Source organism: Brassica oleracea, chromosome C6, assembly GCF_000695525.1.
Source record: "Brassica oleracea var. oleracea cultivar TO1000 chromosome C6, BOL, whole genome shotgun sequence".
NCBI classification, from domain to species: Eukaryota; Viridiplantae; Streptophyta; class Magnoliopsida; order Brassicales; family Brassicaceae; genus Brassica; species Brassica oleracea.
This window is the reverse complement of record NC_027753.1, coordinates 8,062,318-8,070,298: the sequence shown is the minus strand read 5'-3', so window position 1 is coordinate 8,070,298 and position 7,981 is coordinate 8,062,318. Positions and strand designations below refer to the sequence as shown.

At 35.7% G+C, this 7,981-nt stretch overlaps 1 pseudogene; it reads right to left on the bottom strand.

Annotated features, from left to right (window-relative positions):
* Window positions 1–4,783, bottom strand: part of LOC106297375 — a 10,109-nt pseudogene extending 5,326 nt beyond the window's left edge.
* Between the last annotated feature and the right edge of the window lie 3,198 nt (window positions 4,784–7,981).

Below are 7,981 nucleotides of genomic sequence, written 5' to 3'. Positions count from 1 at the left end.
GCGATGATAGCATATAGCTAGTCCATACACCCCGCATCTCTTCATATGGATATATAATACGTAGCGTCGCTAATACAGTCTGTCTCTGTACCTCCGCCCTCTCAAGTAGCGTCCATGGTACAAACACCTTTGCACTGCACACCCGCACCAGTAGCATCGCAAGTCCAGATGTCTCTGAACCCCTGCCCGCACAATCAAAGTAGCGTCGCTAGCCCATACATCTCTAAGCCCCCGCCCGCGCACATAGTCCCTACTAATAACTATGTATACATATATATATATATCACATCTCTTAACATCACACAATCCAATCAAATGTTGAATCATCTAGACCCCTAGTTCCAGTTTACAATGAATGAACTAACTAACAATCAAGACTCAATTCAAACAGACGGACCATGATTCGAAATCTAAACTACGATAGAGAGAATTCTACACTGGTACGGGATTTACGGAATAGACCCTCACCTTAGCAATGTGGAAAAGTGATAGCTATGAACTCCAGCTGCTCAAACAAACTCCAAAGCTGAAATCAGGGCGAAAAATCGAGTCAGAACGCCCTTCGAACGGTCCAAAACGGATAACCGGTGATCTGGTCAAAAAGTCAACCCGCTGGTCGAAGGTCAACCCGGTCAACTCTGACCCAAGCCGGTCAACCCTTGACCAAATTGAAATCGAATTGAACCACCTGGTTTTCCTTAACCGAGTTCGATTTCAATTGGACCAGATTCAAATCAATTTCAAATCAGTTTAATCCAAACTGGAAATCAATTCCCAATAACCAATCAGACCGAAAATCAATTGAACAAACCAAACCAAACCGGCTTGACTGGTCAACGGCTTGACTCGCTGAGTTGACTCGGCCGAGTCACCGAGTTACGGCGAGTCGCCGGAGACCGGTCGCCGGCGGCGGCCAAAAACGGTGGTGGCTTACCGGCAAATCACCGACGGCGGCGGAGGCGCGGCGGTGATGCGGCGGCGGCTTCCTGGCGGCGAACGGACGGTGGCTGACTGCGGTGGCTCCGGCGAACATCCGGCGGAGACGGTGGCGCGTGAGATTCACGCGCGAATCTTCCTCCTGCGCGTGTGGGCGTGTTGCGGCGGTTCTCCGGATGACACTCCTGCCCCGGACTCGTCTCGACGTCACGAACACACTGGTGGCCTTGAAATCGCAAGAAACCCAATGGTTAGAGAGATATCGACGATTTACTAAACGGCCAACACTTAACCAATCGGAAAAGGCGGTTTGCGGATTACCTAGGGCGTGAGACGGCGACGACGTGACGGATCTGATCTCAGTAGACGGTGGCTGAGACAGTTCACCAATATTTCTTTCTGACGGCTCAAAATCTACAGAAGTTCGACGTCTTAGAATTTTTCTGAATAAACTAATAGGTAGCTCTGTTTAAATAGAAACTTACCTAGGATTTCGTGCAAATTGATTGGGCTTTGCTGGGCACGTGGAATTAGGTCGTTACAATATACCTATCCATTTCAAGTTATACAGAATCAATCATACTATTTTGATCCGAAATTATCGTCCTTCGGTTCTTTTTGAAGGTAGTGGCAACAATTGCGACCAAAAGAAAAAAGATAAGATAAGGTCTATCATGTGAGTACGTGTTAGTTAAAGTGTAAACATATTATGAAAAATAAGCTTAAGTTTTTTCTGTTAACTGAAATAAGCTTTAGTTGGTTAGGTGAAAAAGGAAGCTTTATAGTTGGTTAGAAAAAAAACGTCTGTTGCAAGAAGAAAGAGGAAGCTATACTGTGTTGAGTTATTCTTGGGTTTACCCCATAGGATGAACCTAGGTTCACCAACCAATAAAAATTAGTTATTTTATATTTTGTATCTTTCAAAAAAGGAAAAACATATAGTTTCAAACTAAAATTTAAGTAGTTATTTCCAAATATTAATTATCGGTAGATAGAAGGGAAGATTACTAAAATAATATCAAATGATGTTATTATTACTAGAATAACATATAACTAGATAGTAATCCGCGCTTTGCGCGGGATAAGATGTCTATATTAATGTTGAAAGTATATATTATGATTATGTATAACATGAGGTATACTTTAAGCGATAGTTAGATAGAACTAAAGGTATGATTGTTATGAGGGGCGAAGCCATAGACTTTTTATAATGAGTTTACTAATATTAAAATTTAATATATGGTGTTTGCAATTTTGAGAAGAAGCTTTGAAAAATATTTTTTTTATATTTCGCCTATCACGTTGTAGTAGTTATGAACTTAGGGATTTAACAAATAAAATCAGAAAAGGTGGATCAATAACATATTATAATCAAAACAATAATTGAGTGAAATAAAAGAAGTGTAGATCCTTTAAATTCAGAAAACATAGTTGCATAATAAAAGAAATTTTTGACCCTCTAAATTAAAGGTTGTTCCAGATGCGACCATCACGTGAGACTTGCCGGTGGTTCGTTCCTGGAAGTCTCATCTTCAAGGTCGTCTAATGCACAGCTCTCATGACGGCGAAGGTGGTGACACTTACATGCTTATATTGCTTGCTCGGGAAGACTAGTACACTAAGCCGAGACGATTTATAGTGATTCAGTCTCCTCGAAACAGAGATCACCTCATCGAGCAGTAACAAAACCGAGTACGACAGATTTATCTAGAAATAGATTTTCAACGTCCTCTTTCAGTAATGAGAGGCGGTTCTCAAGAACGTGAGTACTCTGTTAAATGCATGAAAGTAGGTATGGAGAAAAGGGTTCTTTCATTAACATTTGGCATCGTACTAAAGTTTCATCGCTTTGTCGTCTCTACGGATCTGTCGACTTAATGGCGATAGATCAGATGGGTTACCGTTTTTAACAGAAATATATAGAGGAATAAGGAATCTTTATTGAAGCTATGATTATATTGAGAGGACTGATAAATCAACTAATCGAACTTGAAGCTGAAGGTTTATCACGTAAAAGTGTTCGTCAAGAAAAGTATAGATGGTATGAAGTTCTTTTAAAGAAATGTTAGTGTGAACGCATTAAATTCACAGTTTTGGTGAGAAACGCTTTCTGCGTGACACCTAAGCGTTTTACTAAATAAAAGCTTCTCATGAAACCACGTCACCATGTCACATTCCTTGCTAGTAAACTTTTAAGGTAAGTTTTGAAAGTGATTATCCTTTAATATATAGGGGGTTTTTTTTAATTACTAGATTATTGTTGATGCCCAAAATGTCCTTATTTTCCTTGTTAACAAAAAAACTGTTTACACAAATGCCATTAATTTTTTTTTACCACATCACAAAAAAATAAAATTATTTTCTAAATATATAAATAAGTCTGCTATTAAAAATCTGCGATACTTGACGACAGATTTATTAGTATCTAACAGATTTGTTTCTTTACGCATACCTATTATGGCAAACTTAAAATCGTTACAGACTTTCCGCAATAAGTTTACCACACGTAATAGTAGATTTAATTACGTTAACAGGTTTATTTTTAATTGACAGACTTTTATGGTAGGTTTTTTTCTTATGATGACAGGTTTATAATATGTGGTAGACTTTCATAATAACATTTCGTACACTTTTTATAATTTGGCAGATTTTCCTATTCATGAGATCGCAGACTTATATTTTCTTCGTTCATAAACAACAAACTTTCTGAATAAGTATGTTTCATTGTAGACTTATTAATTACAAAACTAACTTTTATCCGATAGCAGACTTTACTGTAAGTTATGGCAAACTTTCCAGGAGTTATATGTTGTAGCAAACTTATTTGCGTCAAAATCGGTTAACTAATTAGAATTAACAAAATCCGGGTTACTAAAGGGACCAAAAATTCGAACAATAACCACAACTAGTTACTAAAACCTAGTTTACCCGTGAAACTTCTTCTCCAAACCGTGATTTTATATTTTTGTCAAGTGGCAATTTTAGGTTAATCCCAAAAAAATCCGATGGAGCAAGTTATAGTTGTTTGTGGCCAGTGGTTATTCAAATACCTTAGTTTGGGACATTCACTCGCTATGTAGTAGAGTCTAGTGACAGATTTAAATACTTTTTAATTGCATTCGGTGCAAGCATCAAGAATTTTTCATTCATGAGAATAAAGTTCACATACTTATCAAAAACAAAAATGTTGTTATTATTGTGTAACCGACCACAACTACTTGCTTATATGTTAAGTCAGAAGGTTCAGTTGCATGAAAAGTTCCCGATGGTTCCTGAGTTCAACGGGAAGATGTAACCAATCAAAACAAAAAGAAAAGTTCTGCTGTTTATAACTATATGCCTTGAACTTTGTTTTTGTTCTCTATGTTCTGTCAATGTTTTCAATCTTGGTCTGTAATATTAAAAAGCTTATGTTTCTTATAAGTACACAAACAATATATCAGTCTATAGATTTGACGTAAAAGAGGTTCTGTTGGCTCAAAGCTCTCACTATATCATATTTTCAGTCGCTCAATCACGGAACATAACTCAGATATCAAACCGGAGAGAGGAGCTTCTGGTTTCTTATTTTAACAACCACAGCTTCTTGCTCATCTTTCTCGCTCTTCTTTCTCTCTAGAGCTACGTTTCGGGTTTTTGGTCTTTCTTCTTTCTGATGTGTCGAAGATCACCATGCATGTTGAATAAATCCCTGGAGTAGCGGCCTCCTAAATTTATCTGCAATACATCCAACAGAGAAAGAATTGGAGATTAGAAGGCCTAGAATGGTAAAGTAATTCACCAGCAGGTACCAGCAGCCTGCTAATGATTCTATTACCTTGCGTGGCATCATTCCAAGAAGCTCCATCATCAAAGCCAAATTGTCCTCTTAGATACAAACAAAATTTTGGACATAAATGTCACCAGTAACAACAGGCTATAGCTACATAAATGATAGAATCAGGAAGCCAGACCACATTACCTCATTTGTGTCAGAATTGCCTTCACTGTGAGGATCTCGATCCGTGCAACCGCGCGGTTTTTTGTTTTCATTTATTATTAGATAAATATTTTGTTTTCATTTATTATTATATAAATATTTTGTTTTCAATTCTAAATTGGTATATATTATAATATATATGTGTCTATCAATTTTTAAAACATAACATATATTTTTTTCATTGAATAGATTGTTTCACATTTTCACATGTATTTGTATCTAAACTTTCATATGTATTTGTATCTTCTTCTATATGTATATTTTCGGATTATTATTTCATTATTAAAATCGTAACTATATATATAAAAATTAGTAAAATATTATTTTATTATCATATTCAAAGATATTGTAACATTTCACAAATTTAGGAAGTTTTTAAAAAATTAAACTTTTCGCTTCATAGATTTATATTATCGAGTAAATAATTAAACATTTAGTTTTTGTTTAATTTTTAAAATAAACTATATAGTTTAAAATTTGTTTTCATTGGTTTAAGGTAGTAAAAATTAATCATTGTTAGATAATATGATTTTTGTTATTTAAAAAAAATCTTTATAATTTTAAAGTTAACATGGACAAATATTTAAATATTTAGCATATACAGATATAGTATTACAACTTTAAATTATATCTATTTAATTTATACTATCTATAAATCCAATGAATCATCTATTGTTTAAATCCAATTATTGATAGCCCAATAAAAATTTATGGTAGGCCCAAAATTTAAATGATAAGATTAGATATTAAATGTAACATGATTTTTATGGAATAGGTCCATTTTTTTAAAAAATCATACATGAATCAAGGTTGTGACTTCTGTTTTAATATATAAGATGTTTCCTAGTGTATTTTTAATTTAAATTTAATTCATCGATGGAGTATTTTGGACTTTATATTATGTTTTTTTTCTTTCTTGGTTTTTGTATGTTATTCTAGTCATTACACAAAAAATGTGTGTTATCATAGGTAATCTCTCTAGAAACAATACTTTGATTATTGGCAAATTATGATTTAATAGTTTCCAGAAGTCGCGGATCGAGGTGAACACATTCAGCTAAACCATATATGAAGTATATTATGCGAAACACAAATGTTTAAAACAGTTCCTGCTTTCATAGAGAAGGTTAAATTGGACTACAATAGTGATACTACAGAACTACAACTCGTGGTATGAATTACTTATTCGCACCAAAAATCAGTTACTTTTTTTTGGCATCAAAGACTGTTCTATATCTCAATTCCGAGGTGGTCTGGAAAATCTATGCCGGAATATAACAACCAACAAAATTTATATTACGATGAAAAAATGAGCTATCCTAGGTAGACCATCAGCTGTCCTATTCCACTCTCTTGGTATTTGGAGAATCTTGAAGTTTAGAAACGTCTCCTAAAGACTGTTATCTCCCCTAGCTCCGTCGAGAAACTCAGCCATCCTTTCGGATCTTGAATCATTGATACAATGTCTTTGCAATCTGTCTCAAAATGCTGGCAATTTGTATGTTGAAGCATGATTTTCATTGCTCAAATTAACGCCTCCAGTTCTGAGTTCTCGATTTTACTTTCTTCGCAAATGTCTCTTGATGCTTTTCCGTGACTCGCTTAGTTCAACGGAAATTGAGAGCAATGCTTTGATGCTTGAAGATTTCTCATATAATTTTTTACTTTTATAAGAAACTTGTTTATTAAGTTGAAAAGGTCTTCAAGACTTTGGCTAATCATCGAATTTCAATTTGATATTAGTATATGTTTTCTATACGCATGATTGAGACAAGAAATGGTGTATAGTCCTCGAGATTATGTTCGTGATCGTCTGGATACGTTGCTAGCGTTTAGACGAATCTTAGATTGTCGTTTGCCTTTTTGGGACGATTTAAACGAGGCATCGCATTGCCTAAGTGTTTTTCTGCCTTTTGCTGCGAGAGTTTGCTTTGCTTTGTCAAAAGCGTTTTCTCGATGCCATGGGAGTATGAGAGTATACGAGTATAGTATACGTACGTACTCCCCCTTTTTTTACGAAAGAAAACGGTTGAACCGATATTTTGAATGGTTGTGTAAGTTTCTTCTTCCGGGGATTGGAATGATCGACAATCTGGGTCGATTTAAAGACGACGCTGGGACTGTGATTTGGTTGACGACTTGGAATATGCCGGTTTTAAGAAAATCGCTAGAAACGAATCGGTTTTAAGACGACGTTCGTGTCTTTAGTTCTTTCTTTCTTTAGGAAGCAAGCTGAATATGTGTGGCGATCGTTTCGCGATTTTCAGAGAGTTTAGATCGGTTTGCAAGATCTGGCTGATCAGTTATGGAACGATATATCGAGACAGGAAAAATTGCCTAAGACTGAGTTCGCTAGACTATCCACATAGGTTTTAAGTTCCCTAAAGTTCAATGGCAGTCTTAGTTCTCTCGAAGATTTTGGTTTACCTCTTCTCCATTTTGCTTGCTCACTTCCCCTTACTCTTCTCGTGTCTGTGCGCCCCTTTGGATATTGGTGTTTATCCTTTCAAACTTGACAATTATCTTCCGAACTTGACTTTTATCTTCTCCATTGATACAACGTCAATTTTTATAAAAAGGTTCAAATTACTCGTATAGTTGAGGCGGCTAAGGTGTTTTACAACATATTCAACATATTCAACGGTCCATAAAACATTGTCGAGTTTAATTTTACAAAACTTGTTTTCAAAAAATGTTGTCGAGCTTTTATGAAAGTTATTCCGCAAAATATCATGAGTTTAGTTTTGCGAAAGTCGTTTCGTAAACATGTTTTTGAGTTCGGCTGTAGAAGACTCCTTTTTGAAAAAGTCATGTTTTGCGGCTCTTCCGAAACTTTAGTTCTGAGTTCAAGTATCAGAAACATTGGCTGTGACGAGTTATTATTGGGGTCAAACTTCCTCATTTCCCTAAGATCGATCTGAGGGAGTATTGAGTACTATTTTCGAAATAAGCTTGGTAGCCAAGTATCAAGAATTCGCTGAATATGTTACTATAGAATCAAAGCTTGAGTTTTTACGAAACCTTAGGTTTCAGAAGACGTTTAGCAGTGAGGAATACGATCTCCAG